General features: G+C 37.8%; 2 protein-coding genes across 2 annotated transcripts in view; both read right to left on the bottom strand.

Annotated features, from left to right (window-relative positions):
* grik4 (glutamate receptor, ionotropic, kainate 4) overlaps nt 1-21,930 on the bottom strand; it is a 220,526-nt gene that overhangs the window by 186,343 nt on the left and 12,253 nt on the right. The window lies entirely within an intron of this gene.
* arhgef12a (Rho guanine nucleotide exchange factor (GEF) 12a) overlaps nt 15,443-21,930 on the bottom strand; it is a 73,241-nt gene continuing 66,753 nt past the window's right edge. Inside the window, exon 40 of the transcript XR_013303487.1 lies at nt 15,443-15,452. The gene's annotated coding sequence lies outside the window, so the exon portion shown is untranslated. The remainder of the gene's footprint in view (nt 15,453-21,930) is intronic.

Genomic DNA, 21,930 nt, shown 5'->3' with positions numbered 1-21,930 from the left:
TTGGACATAAAACACTCTTAATAGTTTGTTGCTGCTGCCTCGCATTGGTGCAATCTTAGGTTATTAATCAGCAAAGATGAAGGGAGGAGTCGTGGGTCGTCTATAACGGGGGTGTCGAACTCGGGTTTGTTCGCGGGCCGCATTAACGTCAACTCCATTTCATGTGGGCCAGACCATTTTAGATCTAATATTTAGATTTATTTTTTTTTAATTGGATTAAAAGAATTGGATCAAAAGACCTAAATAGACAGTTTTTATAGATCTAAAGCAATGTTTATTTCAGCTTTTTTTTCTTAGTAATGGAAAAATTGTTTGAATCATGTTTTTATTTCAAATTGAAACAAAAGTTTATATTTTTTAGTGGAAAACGGAAAATATTTGTATATTTTTTTTTAGATTTTACAAAATGCTTTTTGAACTAAAAAGACAAAAGAAAACAATGATTAATTCTAAAAAGGGGAAACTCAGGAAATGTAATGTACATCTATCATCATTTGAATTTGATCCTAAAAATAGAAACTCATGATTTACTTTCTCGGGCCGCACACAATGATGCAGCGGGCCAGATTTGGCCCCCGGGCCGGCACTTTGACACACATGGTCTATAATATGGTAATACCTGATGCCCGTGTCATATATCATCTGGGAAGAGGAATTAAAATGCATGCGGTTTCACGAATAAAGACAAAAAGGTCAAGTGAGACCGCATTTTTACTGGAAAAAGACGGAAGTCCCTGATCAATGTCATCGCAATTAGCCGTTTACTTTCAAATATCAAATTTGATCAAGCATTTCAAGAAAAAAATCCCACTCTAGCAGGATTTAGCATGTGGGCTAACGGCGTCAGATGCAAAAAAAGCGGCAAATGCATGTGTTGAATCCGAGTTGATATTTTATCTCCAACTTAATCAAGTCCGTTTTATGGCCAGCTAAGACATATCCTGCCGTTATGCTTTATGATCCAAATTCTGGAAGATTAAAGGCCAAATTGTCCTTCAAAAAGTAAACTGTAAGCATAACCTCTGGTCTAGAATACAAACCTGAAATAAAGCATTTAAATGTTAAACAGGGCAAGAAGAGACTGGAGATTTTACAAGAACGTAACTTTGACTTCTGTGGCGTGTCAGCGTCTCGGTTTCTTACGACGCTTGTAATCACATCTTATTAGCATAGCATTCTTGCTTTCAAAAGGTCAAGCGTCTCAATTAAGATGCCATTAAAATGCAGAACAACCTCGACGGTTGTTTATGTGAGGCAAATCTGTTTGAGAGGGTAAGCAATATTCAGTGCAAGCGACCCATAGACAATAAATGGAAAGAATACGTGAGAGGTCACTGGATATTCTACTATTTAGCGTCCCTCTATTTTTGGGACAAATGAGAAAATACGACAAATATTGATTTACCTTATTTTCACGACTATAAGACGCATTTAAAAGTCTAAAATTTTCTCCAAAATAGACAGGGCGCCTTATAATCCAGTGTGCTTCATATATGAAAAAATAAATAAAATGTGTCATTCATTGAGGGTGCGCCTTATAATGCGGTGCGCCTTATAGTCGTGAAAATACGGTAATTTGAGCCCGAGCTGAATTTTACAAGACAATGTGGACAATTTGAAAGGATCTTAGTGCTCTTCTAAAGACACCAAACACTCAAAGAGCAAATGAACTAAATCAAGGAGCAACAAGGACAACTTCACTCATGCAAAACTCACACTCAGGCTATTTTATTAAGTAATCTGCTTCAAATACTAATCCTCAGGTAACAAGAATGATGGCCTGGATTCCCCCTTATGGCTTTTACGCTAAATGGAATTTAAACGAAAATGTCAGCAGGACTCATTTGGGTGATAGAAACACAATAAGGTGGCCGTTTAGTAATACGATAAAACGGCCTCCTATTGGGAGCAGTCTTCTTTATATCACAGTCCTCGCTTTTCAATCGATTTGGCCTGTTTCTAGCTCATAAAAAACAATTAGGACTTCTTGGGACGTTGAAATTAGTTTTAAGATTGTGTTTGTAAATGAAGTCGCCTACATGAATCTACCACTGTTTTGTAAAATGTTTTATATCTTGAGGTCTTTCAACCCACAGATTATAGGAGTACCTCAAAATTGGGACTAAAATCTGTTCCACATTGCTCTTTAAATTTTATTTACAAAACAAAATTGCCATTTGAGATCATTTATCCCAGAGCTCGAAATTGTTATGACTTTAGGGTGGAAAGTTGACTTCATTTTCAAATGTTAAAAACGACAACACGAACAATGATTAGAGGACAGCATATAAAATCAGACAGCCAATTCTCTAAAATTCCTAGTCAAATTAAAAACTGAAATGATCAACTAAGGATATGTAAAGAACATCTATGGTAGCTGTAGATCAAGGGTGTCAGACTCGGGTTGGTTCGCGGGCCGCTTTAACGTCAACTCGATTTCACATGGGCTGGACCATTTTAGATATAATATTTAGATCTTTTTTATAAATGGATTAAAAGGACTGGATTAAAAGGCCTGAATATTCATTTTTTATATATCTAAAACAATGTTTATTTTAGCATTTTTTATATATTTTTGATTTTACAAAATGATTTTTGAACTAAAAACAAAGAAAATATGGATTTAAAAAATTGCAATTGTCGATTTAAAATTGGGAAAATCAGGAAATGTAATATACATCTATACTCTGAATTTTAATTTGATCCTAAAACAGAAAGTCGGCACTCATGATTTACTTTCCCGGACCACACAAAATGATGTGGCGTGCCAGATTTGGCCCCCGGGCCGCCACTTTGACACCTGTGCAAAGTCATCATATCGCTGGCATTCAAAAGCCTGAAATCATTATCACATTTTTACTGTGCAAGTACCTGAAGGAGCACAAATCTCAAATTTCACAAGTACCTGCTTGTATACAATATAAACTAAGAACACTTGGATCAGGCCAAAGACAAAAAAAAATCCTTCACCCCATCTACAACCAATTCTGATCAATGCTGACCATCCATTTGTCAACAAGTTTCCTACCGCAGTGACAACCCTTGAAGGATTGTATCTATCCGATTCCATTTCAGCTCTTAGGAATTCACTCAATGTCCTGAAATGAAATCTAAACCCCGCAGCTTCACTCCTTGAAGCCTTGTTTGATAGAGTGCGACGTTGTTGGAATACATTGAACACAGCATAGCGCACGCGGGGGAGCTCAGACACCATGTTGACCCGAGGTGAAGTAGTCCCAAGTGAGAGCAGTGAAGCGCTTGTTCAATACAATGACAATAAGGGCCCGACCGCGGAGGTCACGTCCAAGATAGCGGCGAACATCTGACACGATGATGATCCGTGGTGCAGAAACGGAAGCCAAAGAAAAACACGGTCGTCAGCAAAGGCTGCAGAAAAGAGTCTGTTCGCAATCCCAACTTGAAATGAATGTCCTTTACCAGACATATTCAGACAAATCGGAGCTCTTGAGCTCAACTCTGATTAAATGTTGATTTCAGACATTGTAAAAGTCAGTAAAGACATCCGATTTGTGACAATTCGTCTGGAAATAGCAGGCTGTTGTCAAACCAGAGGGGAGATTGAGCGCATTCCCTGACAGCTCTGAATAGTGAGGCCACTCAGCCTTACAAACACCCTTGAAACATTCATCTTGATAAGGGTCACCTCATTCTGGACAGAAAGACCAGTTTTTCAAAATGGTTGGGACAGAATGACGGCTTTTGCAAAGGTCAAGGAACAGTCTGTTTCTAACAGACGGTAGGACTGACATAAATCACCTATTGGATGTGCTAGCCTAATAAGTAGCAGGGTGGATAATTTGAGAATGTTGTTAAACATTCCGACATACAATGGTACCTCTACATACGAGCACCCCAACATAAGAGCATTTCAAGATACGAGGAAAATTTCGAGCAAATAATTATCTCTAGATACGAGAAAAATTTCGAGATGCGAGAAAGCCAGGTGGCCAACACATGAGAGGCTGTTTATCATTGTAGCACACTGTCTTTTTTGCCGCATCTCTTTCGTGTATAACACGAAACGAACGAATTAAGCTTGTATGTAGAGGTACCACTGTATACTGCTTCTTAAGAGCAAATCATGTTACAACGGATTACAGTCTTTAGAAATAAATCTATGGCATGAGGCTGAAAAGCGAAATGAATACCGTTTTGAGAGATTTATGCTGAGAAAACAAGACATAAAAGAAATTAGCTGTTAGGAACAGATACAGTAACCGAGACTCAGACTGTGAGTCTTAACTCGGTGCCTTCACATGTGCCATTAAAGCTCGGTGCACAGCTTTTAATTAAGGCTGATATCACATTCCACTGAGCCGAGTTTTGCCGTCGAGCCAGCTTCCCGAAGGCTTAAAAATATAAAATAAAGTACCTACAAGAAGGTTCATATTAATCCCCAAACACATACATTTAATAAGCAGAGGTCAGGAAGGAGGGGTTGCTAGAGGAGAAGAGATGTAGAATGAATTAATAAAGGAAAAAATTGGGCATGAGAGGAATGCAAATCGGCTGTAGGTGGAGAAGATAGACAGAACAAAAGAGAGGAACGATTGTGGGAGATAGTGTTCCGTCACTATGGTTGCAAATTGGATATTTTTTCATTTTGCAACTCCCGTTGAGGGCACTGGAAGTCAGAGTTTCATGGAAATTTGCGGATGATGGAGGTAAGAAAGGCTTTATGCTTTAGACCACATGTGTCAAAGTGGCGGCCCGGGGGCCAAATCTGGCCCGCCACATCATTTTATGTGGCCCCGGACAGTAAATGATGAGTGCCGACTTTCTGTTTTAGGATCAAATTCAAATGAAGAGTATAGATGTATATTACATTTCCTGATTTTCCCCCTTTTAAATCAATAATTGTAATTTTTTAATCCATTTTTTCAGTGTTTTTAGTTCAAAAATCATTTTGTAAAATCTAAAAATATATATAAAAAAAGCTAGAATAAATATTGTTTTAGATCTATAAAAAACTGAATATTCAGAGCTTTTAATCCAGTTCTTTTAATCCATTTATAAAAAATAAATCTAAATATTATATCTAAAATGGTCCGGCCCACATGAAATCGAGTTGACGTTAACGCGGCCCGCGAACCAACCCGAGTCTGACACCCTTGCTTTAGACAGATGTGAAGTTTTAGAGGGGTTGGATGAGTAAATGACTAGATGGTGTGTTTATGGTGCGTACCATCAACCCACTGCAGTCTCCTTTTATACCACTGACCAATCTGGTGAGAGGCAGTTTTGTCCGTGCCTGGCTCGTTTGTGCTGGGGTCAGCAAACAGATTTTTCAAGTAAATAGTACGCTGAGAGTATGTCTCAGATTGCTGATAAATTTACATCAGCAACTTTTACTGAGCAGTCAGATTACAGTCAATTTTTTTCTATGTTATTAAAACGCCAGAACAGTCCAAGGATTGAACCTTCGATCTCAGAACTGTGAGGCCAAGACTTGCTAGGTCAACACCATTGTCTAATTATGTTGTACTGTTGCTTTGTTTACAGATCAAGGTCATGAAATAAAGGAGGGGAAATGCTGGCCTATTACAGACAATTAAAAAACAATAGTAACAGACTGGAGTTGGACACAGTTTGGTACAAGTGTAAAACTACTGTAAGTGATAAGGTAATGTCATACAATCTCCACGGGACTTTTACATAAAACCAATATTTGAATGTTTTTATGTCTATGGAAAAAAAACATAAAAACAAACAGAGGATGTGCTTTATTTATTTATTTTTTTAACGGACGCAACAGAGTCTTTCTGTTGCTGCCATAGCTATTGTAAAGTTTATCATATCTGGGCTCAATATATTTTTATTTATTTATTCGTTACTTTTTGTTCAGATCATCAATACTATAGTCTATTTAAAAGTGCACCCATAGCTTTTTAAATGGGGGAATTTACTGTAATTGTGTCCTTTAATTTCACCCCCAAAAAAATTGAAAACCACCCCAAAAATACTTGCCTCATACAGATCACAAGATTAATAATACACTCGAGCATTAACAGTTAATATGGAACATTTTTACATTCAACCGCAAGTCTTGCAATACATATTACTAAAACACAGCTTGTAAGGCATTCCACATATTTGCTGTGGCACAAAAGAGGCCAAAAAGACCTCTACATACAAAATTAATAAGCAACTTTGAATTTTTGGCAAGTACAGACATATTTTGCATTAAAATTCCCTAATCCTTTTGCATTTTACCAATACTACACCCTAAAACCTAAAAAGGATAGGACTAACATTTTTTTTTGTATTGTATATACAGGATGCTAAAAGTGTTTTTCCATTTCGGGGATGTTTGAATTTTTTTATGTCTATGGACAACAAACGTAAAAAGTGCTAGGATCAAACAGCAATTTTTTTTGACACTACCGCCTTGGGCAAAAGCAACCGTGCATCATATCGCATTAGAAAACTATCTGACTAGAAGATTTTTCATTTTTTTTCTTACTGATGTCAATTCACGAATTAGCCTTTTGATGCTTCCCTGGGTGCAAGTCCTCAGGCAAAAGCATACGTAGAAATATCCACAAGCAGTGATGTGGGAGGAAGAAGCGAGCACCTCCCATCCCTCGCTCATCCCAGACTCCCTTATCAATGGCGGCCAGCTCTCCCGGGACGCCGTAATTTCCAAATAAATAAATCATTAACAGCGGCAGCACAAGGAGTTATCTGCGGCTGCTTCTCCGTGGGAGTGCCGCCATGGCTTCCACCCAGTGGCGGGCCATCATGGCCTTCAAGGCCTTCTCTGCTGGCCTAAGAAATATCTGTATCATATATTATATTTTGTCTATCAATACTTATGAAATAATTCCAAATTGTCTGTAAGCTTCCTTTCATTGCTTTTCCTTCTGGTTGCACTGCTTCCAGATGTGTGTTTTCATATTGAAGCATTTAACCAATCACATTTCAGCCATTATTTGTTGCCAGGGTCAGAAATCTGCCTCAAGGCCTTCACAATCAGTTCTGCAGGCGCTGCTGCATTAAACAAGCGTCGATAAGACTATTGTTTTAACCAATCAGATTTCGAGTTGGCAACACCACAATGCCTTGTCACAGGCGTAGGGCTACGTCATTGCCTTGTCGCAGGCGTAGGGATACGACATCGCTTTCACCAACTATGATTGGCTAGTGATTAGCCAGAGCTACCAAACTGTATCTGGAGCGTGCTGCACAAGCAAATATATTGTTGTGTTGATTTAAAGCCATTTTCAAGACGGACTATGCCAGAAATACGACAGGACAGGCTCGACTTTCAGCATTAGCTTCGATGGTGATAGAAAAGAAGGAAGGAAGAAAGGAGGATGGATATTGTGTACAGTTAAAAAGGATTTTTGGTGAGTAAAACATGGCTATAGTCCTAAATAATATTTCAATTGTGGGCCCGGTTCTGATATCTGAAAAGCTCCAGTGTTTATATTTAAGCTCCTATTTAATCACTAAATGCTGCTAGAAAGTGGATTTTACCCGTTGAAGGCGCTACGAGAAAATGCATAGACCGCCACTGCTTCCACCACATTCACATGAAATTCCAGCACACGCTACTCAGACATTGGCGTGTTAAGGATTAGCAGTATATTACACTGACCTATCTCAACACCAGGTCACCTAACAGCAGCTTTATGAGTAATTTGTTTTAAGGGGCATGCGGTTGAACAAAAATCCATCATTTGTGCCATACGAGAAGTAGAGCTGTAATAAATAAGACTGTTGATTGGCTGGTGACCCATCCAGGATGTAGCAAGCACCCCCATTGGCTAAGGTCAACAGAATACTCTTTACTGCTGCTGAAAAACAAGATTCCAACCTTCTGGCGTTGCACTTTTTTTTAAAGGAATGTGTTTGGAACATGATTAGCACAATATGGTCGAACATGTTCTTTTTGATTTGTTTTAATATCTGAATGTGTGATATGGATATGATATTTTGACTGGTGTCTGGCAAAACCTATCATTGTCATCGAGGGGTGAGTCAGCGTGACCTGAGCCAGCAGGTTTATGTGAACGGTCGCAAAGCATGCTGGGAAGGCGCGGTGTCCGATATTACTGCCGCCAACTACGGATTTCAACATACAAGTTTTTCCAATCGTGTTTTTCAGTACGTCCAAAACGCAGTTTTGCCGTTAATAAAAAATTCTAATGGAAAACATCGTTTATGTCAATTTACTGTACAAATACCATAGATACGATCAGTTTTTAAAAACAGCTTTCATTTGAGATAAAAATACCAATTCACCAAAAAAATACATTCAATGCCCATAAAAAAAAGAAAGTCTTTAATAGAATGGCTTCCATTGAAGTAGTTTAGATAAAATGAAAAGCTCCCGTGAATGCCGATTTTTATGTTCATTTTGTAATCTGATGGAATTTTAAATACATTAAATCCACTTGGATTGCCCTGCAAATGCATAGAATTTTAATATCTTTTCTGTTATGTACAAATGACACAGGCACGGAACGTGTGAACTAAATCAACCAATTAATTTGCAAGAAGAAAGAGCTGTAATAGAATTTTCCCGCATGTGAGCCAGTGAATTCTGCTTTTTAACACTTAATATTCATTTCGCATCTAGAATTCTTTTTGACAAACACACACACACACGTTGTCTTCAACTAGTATCTGATTGATATCCGAGTGTATAAAATGGCCAAACCTAAGGAAATAACTTGCTTTGCAAGGTTTTGTGTAAAAGGTAATGGAGGATAAATAGCAGGTCTTCTGTTACGGTGATAAAAGAGGCAAAATGACTCTATTAAAGGATTTTTGCACGTTAAAAGATCAGCACATGTTAAACATCAGGAAGGCCAAGACTGACAGCGAAAGATTCGTGCAGACAGTGAGAGTAAGAATTGAGATGACTAAATGTTAAATACTGCCAGTGGCGAAGATTAGAGCGCAGCAAGTCATACAGAAAAATATTAAGCAGTGTTTTGTCCCAAGTAATAATACAGTGGTATGCTCCCAGTCAAGGCAATTAATTTAGTTCTTTCGGCGGTCGGAAAAACTGTAGGAATCCCTGCTTTAAAAAAAAATAATAATAATTTACCCAGTCATTTAAGACCGCTTATCCTTGTTGAGGTTGCGGGGTGCTGGAGCCAAGCCTGGCTGACTTTGAGCGAAAGATGATCTGCCAGTCAGTCACACTTTTTTTATAATCTGGTTTTTGTGCATTGGAAACTGACTTAAAATGATAGTTTCAAATGTTTTAATAATTGAAAGTGTCAAGATTCTATCCCATATCCTGCTCAGAATTTTAAAGACGAAAAGACAGCTACATTCCTAAAAAAAATAAGCAGTTCTGCGGCAAAAGGAAGGTACGTTTTAGTTCCAGTCGTTTGTTATATCTTATTTCGTATAATAAATAAAAATAAATGAATAAAGGCCAACCTATTTTGAATGCCTGTACTGTATATAATCTACAATAAATATAGATTAAACTGCATTGAGGCAACAAATAGATTTACACTAGCTGAAAGCATGGAGGAAAAAAATGCTAATCAAAACGGCAAAGAATGAAAAGTTCTAATAGGAGAAAAACCTTTTTTTAAGTGTAAGTCTAAAAACTATTTTTGACCAGTTTACGAAATTGTCCGATTTTTCTGTGACTTTCATCTTCTACAAAGCCTTTACAAGAATAATAAAAAGGAAAAAATAAACATGACCAAGTGTTACCGGCGCAGTTTATGTCGGAAACAACTTCAACTCATTTATTGTCAACACTGTAATGTCAAAAAGTGGATATTGATATTTTAATGACAACATCCATTTTTCAGTCAAAACCTGGTTTATGGCTTTTCTTCGTGGAACCCACCACACTCAATTCAATCTATACTCCCACAAAAAAACAGCATGTGGCCTTAAACACTGGTACCCAATGAAAAACGCACAACTGTGTTTGCACACAAATACAATAAGAAAAGCTGTGCAGATCTTATGCAATTTTTGGGTCAAAATCCTTCCAACCATGAACAGGATCAGCATAGGTTACAAAAAATATATCAATAAGCAATGTGTTTTTCCTCCAACATGCTTTTACTTGAAGGCAAGATTCACTTCCATCAATCACAGTGCCATTTTGAAACATATTTACCTTATCATGACAACGGCATGAGCTCTAAAATGCACGTCTCTGACCTTCAACAAAAGGTAGAGTACATCAAAAGTCCTGTCAACAACCAAGACCTTTTGTAGGGACCCACTATGAAAGGTTATTTTCAGCCCAGCTTCTGGTAACAACAGCATCATTTATATCGGAGCCCGGCAAAAAGTATTTACCCTGTCGCTTTCACAATAAAGACTCCCAGTATGTCATTTCAGACAGCATTGTACATAACAACCCATGGGACTGCGGCAAATTTCTTTTCCTTTCGCTATAACGACATGTGGCAAGATTAGATTAAGCATGAAAAAAATTACCCAAGATACACACAAGGGGAAATAACGACAATTTTCCCTTTGGAATCAAAACATGCTGAGCCAGAAACGCAATATTTCCAAAGGTTTAAGCACATAAGAAGACCCGGTGGTCGAGTGGTTAGCGCGTCGGTCTGACAGCTCTGGGGGATTCAAGGGTTCGATTCCACGTGGGTCCTCACTGTGGGGTGTTTGCATGTTCTGTCCGGGCTTACGTTGGTTTTCTATGGGTGCTTCCACACCCAAAAACATACAGGGTAGGCTGGTTGAACACTATAAATTGCTCCTAGCCACAGGTGATTGGTTATTCATCTCCTTGTGCCTTGCGATTGGCTGGCCACCAATTCAGGGTGTCCCCCGTCTGGTGCCCGTAGATAGCTGGGATTGGCTCCAGCACCCCCCACAACCCTTAAGGATGTGATTCAGAAAATAAATGAATAAATAACGGAGACAAAGTCTCTTGTTTGCCTCGGCGTACTGACCCAATTTTACGACCTCTGTTTGCTGTCCAACCCAACTACTCAAGTATTACTCACCCACCCAGAGGCATAATTCCTTCCTCTTAAAAATTATGCTAGCATGTGCACGTGCTGCGTAATATAAAATACGGTTTGTTTTATTTATTTAGTTTGTTTGTAGGTCTCGGCCACAGAAGTGCAGTAGAATAAATAAGCCTGAGCATTTTCAGTCGTAATTGTGTCGTCAGATCATATCACTCAAGTAAACTGACAAGTTATATAACTTAATGAAAAAATATTCAGGTATCAAATGCTCAGTTTTGTCTCATGTACACGACTCACCGCCGCTTAAATGAACAGAATGCGAGTACTTAGCATCGTTTCCTTTGTGGGAATATCAGCTTCGCTACACATACCTAACAACAAGTAACGTACTATCTACCTGAGCCAAATACCAACCCTCCAATCACGTTTGGTATATTTACTCTGACCGTGGACAATGAATATCATTGTGTCTGAGATGTATAAATCCCAAGATTCAGTCAGTCAATGCACCAATTGAAAAATCAATGAAAATGTGTTACCCTGTGTTATTAAAGACGGAATATTACGAACTGTGAGCATTTATGTAGACCATCCACCTGTTACAGGTGTGAGGCAGAGGCTAAACGGTGAAAAATGAAGTGCAGCCAGGCGGACAAGACCCTGTCCCCAAACAGCAGCTCAGCCAGATGTTTGTTCTACAGCTCGGGTCACATTGTTCGCCTAATTGTGCCGCTACATTACAAGATAACCTAGTTGTACGAACTAACATCGGGGGAAGAGAGGATGAAATATGAGGGTGATGGGATTAGATGGTTTCGCTTGCTCCATCTCTGAAGAACTTGACCCGCATTTCAAAAAAATATCAAAAACTTGGAATTACAAACCAATTGTGAAAATTAAAATGGGATACTCACCCACTAGAGCAAGGGTGTCAGACTCGGGTTGGTTCGCGGGCCGCTTTAACGTCAACTTGATTTCACTTGGACCGGACCATTTTAGATATAATATTTAGATCTTTTTTATAAATGGATTAAAAGAACTGTATTAAAAGCCCTGAATATTCAGTTTCTAAAACAATGTTGATTTTAGCTTTTTTTATTTATTTTTAGATTTTACAAAATGATTTTTGAACTAAAAGCACAGACAAAAATGGATTAAAAAATGACAATTATTGATTTAAAAGGGGGAAAATCAGGAAATGTAATATACATCTATACTCTTCATTTGAATTTGATCCTAAAACAAAAAGTCGGCACTCATGATTTACTTTCTCGGGCCACACAAAAAAATGCGGTGGGCCAGATTTGGCCCCCGGGCCGCCACTTTGACACCTGTGCACTAGAGGTACGGCATTTTCTAAAATGTAATAGTCGAGAAGCAAAATTGTTGCATTTTTGTTGGTGGATCGGATAGAGAATACATTGAGAATGCAATTTTAATTCTAGTACTACAGTGAGAAAAAAGGTCATACAAGATCCCCGCAGGCCCCGGCTCACTATTTGACAAGCACATTTGTCGACTAACACACTAAATCGCTTATCATAAACAAAGGGCGTATAGAGCGCAGAGTCCATACATAATGTAATCTAATACGAGCTCATGCCTCCATTAGTTTTTAAGTGGAAGTCTATGGTGTTACAGTACAGCATTAGCTATTGATTAGCACACAGTACCACTTTCAATCAACGAGAAATTATTGTAGCAATGGCACAGCTGTGAAAAAGAACATAATTTCCAATGTCATATTACAGTTCATAAAGAGAACAAATATAAAGAGCTCATGCTTGATCCACTCTGAAATCCTTTAAATATAATCACTGATACATTGAGCAAACTCACAAGGCACGTTTTTAATCGAACCATTAAAAAAAGGAAAATGGGTGTGCCCCTATTTGCACAGCAAAAATCAAACAACTTTCTGGACAATTAATCAGACTTCACACACCATAACCTTGTTTGATTATCCCTACCATTTGGTGAATGGCATTCACTGCACTTTTACCGCAGCGGGCCGTGCTAGACATGCTTTAGTGCACATTTGTTGCATTTGTGAACATGGAGGAGAATTTCTGAACATTTCTGGGTTCAATGTGTCTCCGAAGAGCAACCCGCCACTGAATGAGAGTCCGGTTTTAGTACAACTTGGATGACAATCTACGATAACTTCAGTTATAAACCTCTGGAGTGGGATGAAAATCCTGGAATTAAAAAAAAAATCCTGGACTATACATTTTGTAGACAATCCATCGCCATATGACAATAAAAGTTCAATATCCAAAGCGTCCTACTGTAAACTTATTTAATTTAGCCACTGCCAGAAAAATGGCAATGAAAAAGTCAAGCATGTTCCGTGTAGAGTCATTATCTACAACACAGGTGTCAAAGTGGCGGCCCGGGGGCCTAATCTGGCCCGCCGCATCATTCGGTGCGGCCCGAGAAAGTAAATCATGAGTGCCGACTTTCTGTTTTAGGATCAAATTAAAATGGAGTATAGATGTATATTACATTTCCTGATTTTCCCCCTTTTAAATCAATAATTGTAATTTTTTAATCCATTTTTTCTGTGTTTTTAGTTCAAATATCATTTTGTAAAATCTAAAAATATTTCCAAAAAAAGTTCTTTTAATCCCTTTATTAAAAAAAATCTAAATATTATATCTAAAATGGTCAGGAAACAAATTATTTGGACAAATAAGCCAAACCCATGCCCGTGAACATCATTCGAAAAGTGGCTGACATTTGAATGGGTGGTTGGAATTTCCAGATAAATGCTTCACCAAGGACTAGCATCATTCAAAATCAATTAATGACCAAGTAGATTTTAGCAATGTGTTATGCACAACGCACTTGCGCATGAACAAAAACAATGAATAAATTCCACAACTGTCAAGTCATTATTTCAAAGCAAGAAAAGCATTCCATCCCTGCTAATCTTCACCTAGTGACTTCTTCAAGACCTTTTCCAAAACTCCTTGAATCGATTGCCAACTCCTCCAACGCACTTTCCCTTCCCATCCGCCGATCGGAATCTCCAACCCTGAGTCGATAACAGGCGGCGTGCGGCGAAGAGGGCACAATAATTGCTTGCGGCAAACTCATCAGCTTTCCGGACCTTAACCCACCCCATCGAGTCATTAGGTTAATTAGCACGTTAATACGCAGAGGAGCAGATCAGTGGAAAAACTAGGGAAAACCCAAAGCTGCTCTGACACTGTTAAATACCTGCTGGAGCACCTCTGATAATGTTCACAAGTTAAGATACAGGCCGATTTGTTGTCTCTTTTCCCAGTGGCCTCGGCGTAGGCGTCCTTTGCTCTTATTTGCCGAGGAGTTTCTCAGTCGAGCTCATTTCAAAAATCAGCATTAGAGTGCTGACTTGAGACTTCGGGATCAAATAGGAGTTTACAGATGGATAGATTATGGTGCACCAGCACATTTGAGAGTTGGCAGATGGATGGATGCATTCCGCTAAAATTGTTTACACAGTAACAAATAAGATGTCCTAGTTGACCTCTGTCAGAAGGCAGACTAGGGCTGGGCGATTTTAAAATCGAGATTGACGATCGAAAAATTTAAACTTGAGCTCAGTTGTTTGCCTTGACTAATTAATCAAGCTACCGTATTTTGCTGTTTAATATACTCCCCATTTAATATACCTGGGTATATTAAACGGCAGGGTATATTAAACGGCGCATAAACGGGAAGGTACGATCCACTACGCCAAGGGTGTCAGACTCGGGTTGGGATCGCGGGCCACTTTAACGTCAACTCGATTTCATGTGGGCCGGACCATTTTAGATATAATATTTAGATTTTTTAATATATAAATTGATTAAATGAACTGGATTAAAGGCCCTGAATATTCAGTTTTTTATAGATCTAAAACAATGTTTATTTTAGCTTTTTTTATATATATTTTTAGATTTTACGAAATGATTTTTGAACTAAAAACAGAAAAAATGGATTTAAAAAATACAATTATTGATTTAAAAGGGGGAAAATCAGGAAATGTAATATACATCTATACTCTTCATTTTAATTTGACCCTAAAACAGAAAGTCGGCACTCATGATTTACTTTCTCGGGCCACACAAAATGATGCGGCGGGCCAGATTTGGCCCCCGGGCCACCACTTTGACACCTGTGATCTAGAGGAATATATCACCCAGCAACTACACTCAGCCAAAATCGGTCGGAAACTATTTTAAATACGACACTGATGGCCTAATGAATGCCATTGAAAAAAAATAAAATGATTCATTCATAATGTCCTTTTTGAAAATGCCAGAAAAGATGGCACTTCCATGATTACAGGAGAAGTAAGCGAATGTACTTATCTTACCGAGATGCGTGCATTTATACACTAAAAAAAGAAGATGCTCGCACTCATCAACTGATAAACATGAGCACGCGGGTTATTAAAGCAATCAGTTCAGGAATGTTTCATCCAAGAGGTGATGACAATTTCAAGAAGCGCCCGCCGTGACAGGTGGGGCGGAAAGGGCAAGAGAAACGGAAAGATTGACGTCGCTGTGGATGCTTCTGCTCTGTCAGGATTTGTACATCTCAAGGTGAACCAACAGTAATCTGTTCAATTGTGTCTGGAGGTAATGCACTACAAGTATGACATCTCCAAAAGATGTGAACGACAGGGAAATAGGTGAGCTGCCTATGTGCTCAAACTTGAGAGAAAACTAAAAAGAGCATTTTTACATTCAAATCAAGCGAAAGCTGGAAATTTTGATTGACTTTGGGTCATTTTTAGCTGGAAATTAGACAACAGGATGACAAAATTTGGAGACTTGGTTGTCATCTTTTGCTGAAACTTCCAAAAATCGTCAAAATATCTTTGTATTCTAATTATAAAAGTATTAAAATGTATATATTCTTACATTGTGACTGTTTTGATATTATTTTTTTTTAAATGTCTTGATATATAAGAGCCTCAAAACCATTTTAATGTTAGTCTTTGCCCCTTTTTTCTTTAATTCATGTTGATTGTAAAGTGTTACCATGACTATTGCTTATTTACAAGGTTGGTAAAAACCAACAAAGCTTATTAACGTTGTACGACGATGTACACACGAGTAGTGGAAGCTGAAAAGTACTATTCGAAAAACTAGTAAAATGCATCAAAAGTTTTGAATCTCATTCAACTGAATGGTCCAAATTCTCAAAAATTACCACTTGGGCTGGACACAAAAAAATTCACTAATAAAGTGACCTCTATGTGAATAATTTCAGTATCTGGGAGGAATTTAAAGGAATAAAATAAAAGAGACTCAAACCCAGAACCTCAAAACCACAAGGCAAGCCCACTATACATTCAGCTGCAGTATCCCCAGGCACCTCAGCAGTTAATTTACCCAGCGACGTTTGCGACTCCCGAGCGAGCGCAGTTTTTTTTTCAGTTTTTTTGCACAGCTCGACACAAGTGCGCTATATTTGGCCCCTTTTTGATCTAGCGACGTTAACTCCAATCTTTTGATGATTTGACTTGGAGCCATCAGAAAAGGCCACGCGCCTGCTTCACATCTCACACGGGGAAGGAACATCGTCGCCGTTATATTCGGCCATAAAAAGTCGAGAGCGAACAGATTTGAGGTCAAACAATCTCTAAAAAAAAAAAAATGATTAGCCCATACACCGTCATCCATCACACTCATCATAATTGAACAAATCCACAGATTAAACACAATCCTTGCCTATTCAATCCAAGTTATAGTAATTGTAATCTCCATGTTCCCAATGTCTGCAACACCCAGCAAAGCCCAGTCATGCGAATATGGATGTGCTTCTGTTCAGGATCCAGTTGAAGAGACACAATCCCAAGGCCAACAATGCAAGGATGTTCTCCTTGAACCATAATCGCCCTTACATCTCTTATCCGCCACGGCTTGTAGCACATGATTAAAAAGTGTCCAGGCATAGTGTCGTTCCAACTCACTGTTCCCCCACGTCAATCACAACTAAGGCTCGCCCACCCGCATTGACTCGTGACCTTTAGTAGCCAATTAAAGGAGCCAAAAGGCATATGTGGATAGGTACAGTCGGTACACGGTCGATTGGTCGCCGGTCTTTTGGTCGCCTGGAAGGTTATTGATAATTACCATTGAAATCGTTGCTCAAATTCCCTAAATACAAACTGCGAATTACTATTTAGTCATACTTAATGCCCTATTAATTATTAGGCTAAAGAAAAGCTCCAAATTTACCGGACTTTTATTGTTTTTTGCTGGAGAACTTGTTAAGACCCTGACGGACGTCGCTTCTTAAAGAGACAACGCATGTACATACAAACTCTTCTACACTCACACGTCGGCTCAGTGAAACTGCTTATGGCCATTGTTGGCTTTTATTGATGCGGAGACCGTGTTGTTTTACCTTGTTTTGTCGCCGGTCTTTTGGTCGTCGGTCGACCAAAAGACCGGCAACCAATCGACCGCACACAGCGACGAAATGTCCGGCGACGAAATGTCTGTTCGACAAACTGTCCAGCGACGAAACGTCCGTTCGACAAAACGTCCGGGGATGAAGTGTCCGTCGACGAACTGTCCGTCGACGAAACGTCCGGTCACGAGTTATAATAGGGGTGACCTTATTTTGCCATTTTTCAATTGTTGCGGCCATGTTTGGTCTACATTAACCGTGATATTTGAGGGATTACTTTTCAAAGAAAATTTTTGGGAATGACAAAAAGCTGAAAAGTAGAAGTAAGAAAAAATATCACAAATATTCGAACACAAACAATAGCTACAATTGTTTACATTAAAAAAATACAGCATCATCAGTCCATTTTTTAAGCGATGACAAATATTATTGCAGGAACTTAATTGAAGGATCATCATTTATGAACTGGCATTTATTCATATGCAGACATTATTTTTAAGGCACAACTATTAGTGATTCACTTTTCTCTTTTGTTCCGAATGTAAAAATGCTGCTTAAATGATTTGTATTCAATATAGTGACCTGAAAAATGGGTTGGAAATTACAGTACAACTAGAAATAAGACTTGAAACATGCCGCTATTAAAAAAAAAGCACAGAAAGAAACGAGGTGGGTTCCAATCCATCATGCATTCTTAAAATAACATTTGTATGATACATTTCACACATTCAGCACACCATCTGTGTCCAAGAATGATTCAAAAATTATACAGTTCGTCCAAACCTGAGCCAATTCAGTTAAAGATTTTTTTTTAAAGAAGTAGACTGGAGAGAGCAGTCTGTTAAGCTTTAGATTTTGGATCTGTATTTGTGTTTGCATCTTGAAGCATGACAACTCTTAAAAGTTATCTTACGTAACTCATGAATACATTCAATACCACAGGACATCAGCATTCTTTTTTTTTTTTTTTTTTTTTTAAATACGGCCTGACTGTCAGATTTAATACATTTCTCCGTTTTTGTTGGCGGTCCAGGTCAGAAGGAAAAGCTATGTTTTTTTCTATTTAATAAGAATGTAACCGAAAATACTGCCCCTAAAACCACTATAAGTGTTCAGCTTAAAGCACAGGTGTCAAAGTGGCGGCCCAGGGGCCGAATCTGGCCCGCCGCATCATTTTGTGTGGCCCGGGAAAGTAAATCATGAGTGCTGACTTTCTGTTTTAGGATCAAATTAAAATGAAGAGTATGGATTTATATTAATTTTCCTGATTTTCCCCCTTTGAAATCAACAATTGTAATTTTTTAATCCATTTTTTCTGTGTTTTTAGTTCCAAAATCATTTTGTAGGGTCTAAAAATATATTTAAAAAGGCTCAAATAAACATTGTTTTGGATCTATAAAAACCTGAATATCCAGGGCTTTTAATCCAGTTCTTTCAATCCATTTATAAATAAAAAAATCTAGATATTATATCTAAAATCGTCCGGCCCACTTGAAACCGTGTTGACGTTAAAGCGGCCCGCGAACCAACCCGAGTCTGACATCCTTGGCTTAAAGGAATGGAATGTGTGGCAAAGCTCATTTGAAAAACTGTGTTTCAGGCAAACAATTTTTAAAATTGGCCATTTATTCCACCCTTACAACTGACTTGCTATTACTGTATTTCACAAAGAATCTTATATGTGACACCATACAAGTATGCTAGCCTCTTTTTGCCATATCGATCCATTCTTACATTACATTTAATGGCTCGTCAGCGCAATGACAAAAGTGGAGGGTAAAGACGGGTTGCCATGGCAACAAGTACCACGCATCATTTGAAAAAAAAAAAAGTTATTACATGGCTACCTCTCCACCAAAACAATGAAAGCAGAAGAATAACGTCGAGCCAGTCGGTCACATGACATCGTGGCATTTCAAGTTATGGTTAAAATTCGATGTTAATCAATGGCCATGCCCCCCACCCAAAAAAATGGAGCAAGGTCTGAATTCCCCGCTTGCAAATCCTTTATTACGTTAATGTGTTATTGATTGGCGTTGTGCAAAGCTAACCTCCCTTGTAACATAATGAGCGTGACACTGCGACAAGGAGACTATTTATCTATGTCAACATAGCGCAACGGGAAATTACGCATCCCCGCCATCTCTATAAGTGCGTTAGGCAGGGCCTCTTTGAAAGTCATGCCAGTGGACATAAATGCTGGTCTGACTACGGTTTGGCTGCCAAATGGAGGCAACGTCATGGTTGCGCCTTTGAGCGCAACTTTCAAGACGGATGGAAGAACAGGACGCCGCCCTGAAACGAGGTCAAAGTATTAGGCTGACGCAAACAACAACCCCCCCCCCCAAAAAAAAAATATGGACCTCTGGTAAATTGCTTATGCCTGAAAAATATTGAATACAAGGCAAACAAAGAGAAAAGTGACTCCCTAATAGTCGAAAATGAAAGAAAATGCCAGATAAAGGTTCGAAAATGATTACATTTGTGTTTGTTTGGCCATCTGTTTATTAGCAAGCACCCTCTTTCCTGGTTGATGACAGCCAATCAAAAGGCCTTTCACAAACTGCTTAACTCACATGTGTCAAAGTGGCGGCCCGGGGGCCAAATCTGGCCCGCCGCATCATTTTGTGTGGCCCGGGAAAGTAAATCATGAGTGCCGACTCTCTGTTTTAGGATCAAATTAAAATGAAGAGTATAGATGTATATTAAATTTCCTGATTTTCCCCCTTTTAAATCAATAATTGTATTTTTTTAATCCATTTTTTTCTGTGTTTTTAGTTCAAAAATCATTTTGTACAATCTAAAAATATATTTAAAAAAAGCTAAAATAAACATTGGTTTAGATCTATAAAAAACTGAATATACAGGGCTTTTAATCCAGTTCTTTTAATCCATTTATAAAAAAAATCTAAATATTATATCTAAAATAACTAAACCGAGCCTGCCAAGTTGTGTGGGGTCTCTTATATGGAATTAAATTAACAGGGACATTATATTGCTCAGTACTTATATGTATTAAACCACTAAAAACGATGACAGTCAGCAAGAAACTGGGTCACTATGAGTAAAAGGATATGTGTAATAATAAAGAAGAGTAGGGTTATTAAGAAAAAGTCTCCTACGGATTCGTCACTTACATGTGCCGTATTTTCTGGACTATAAAGCGTACATAATAGCGGCTAGCTCAGCCAAACGATAACTTAAATATGCTTAGATTTTTTTCCTATGACCATATTTTGCAAAATTGTCATGTTAAAAGATGCCTTTTTAGCCTCTTGTTCTGCATTTTACTTTTATTACTTTATTATTCTTGGTTCCTAATGAATTATTTTTTTAAATCCTCTCCAAAACTGCTCAAGTATGACTTAGATATATTTTATTCCCTGTTCATTAGGTATTCGAAGGCTGTCTAAGCCTAAAAGCACGTAATTGTCTATTTTTTAAGGTAACAAATATGTTTAATATCGTAAAAAAATTATAGCTTGAATTTTTCATTCTCGCATTCTTTTTTTATTTTGCACCAAGACAGAGAATGTTAGTAGTTAGAGGTGGGAATTTTAAAGAAGGGTTATCTCTAGTGGGAATAGAGTTGTTTTGTTTACTGCATATCAATTATAATGGAATTTCAAAGAATAGCAATGGCTAGGGATGAAATAAATTGCTATTTTTTGAATGAACAAATAACTCGTGCATTTTAATTATGTTTACATTAAAGTTAATTTCGGAGTTTTTAAGCAAAACATGTTTGTTATCAAATGAAAAAAATAAAATGACATGCCCAAATGCAGATGAATTTTATCAGTGTTTGTCTCACCATTTTGCCAGTTTTCAATGTCGAACCACTTTAGTTTAATGCCTCGTCAAGAGGGTCGTTTTTTTATTTCTTTTTTAATTAATGAGATTCATGGGGCATCGCCATTGTTTGTTTGATTTGTGTCTGCATAGAGTGATTTACCTTGACTTCAGATAGCGTTTTGCTGCAATTTACACGGTAGAACTTTCACTTTCAAGCGGCCGTCCTCGTCTAACTTTTAAGCAACTTTCCCATTGAGCACAGGTGTCAAAGTGGCGGCCCGGGGGCCAAATCTGGCCCGCTGCATCATTTTGTGTGGCCCGGGAAAATAAATCATGAGTGCCGACTTTCTGTTTTAGGATCAAATTAAAATGAAGAGTATAGATGTATATTAAATTTCCTGATTTTCCCCCTTTTAAATCAATAATTGTCATTTTTTTATCAATTTTTTCTGTGTTTTTAGTTCAAAAATCATTTTGTAAAATCTAAAAAATATATTAAAAAAGCTAAAAAAAAAAGCATTGTTTTAGATCTATAAAAAACTGAATATTCAAGTAAATCATGAGTGCCAACTTTCTGTTTTAGGATCAAATTAAAATGATATATATAGATGTATATTAAATTTCCTGATTTTCATCCTTTTAAATTTATAATTGCTATTTTTTTAATCCATATTTTCTTTGTTTTTAGTTCATAAATCATTTTGTAAAATCTAAAAATATACAAAAAATATTGTTTTCTACTTTATATGGCACATAATGATTAAGAGATTTTCCCTTACTAAGAAAAAAAGCAAAA

This window comes from Stigmatopora argus, chromosome 10 (assembly GCF_051989625.1).
Source record: "Stigmatopora argus isolate UIUO_Sarg chromosome 10, RoL_Sarg_1.0, whole genome shotgun sequence".
NCBI classification, from domain to species: Eukaryota; Metazoa; Chordata; class Actinopteri; order Syngnathiformes; family Syngnathidae; genus Stigmatopora; species Stigmatopora argus.
This window is presented reverse-complemented; position numbering and strand designations above follow the sequence as displayed.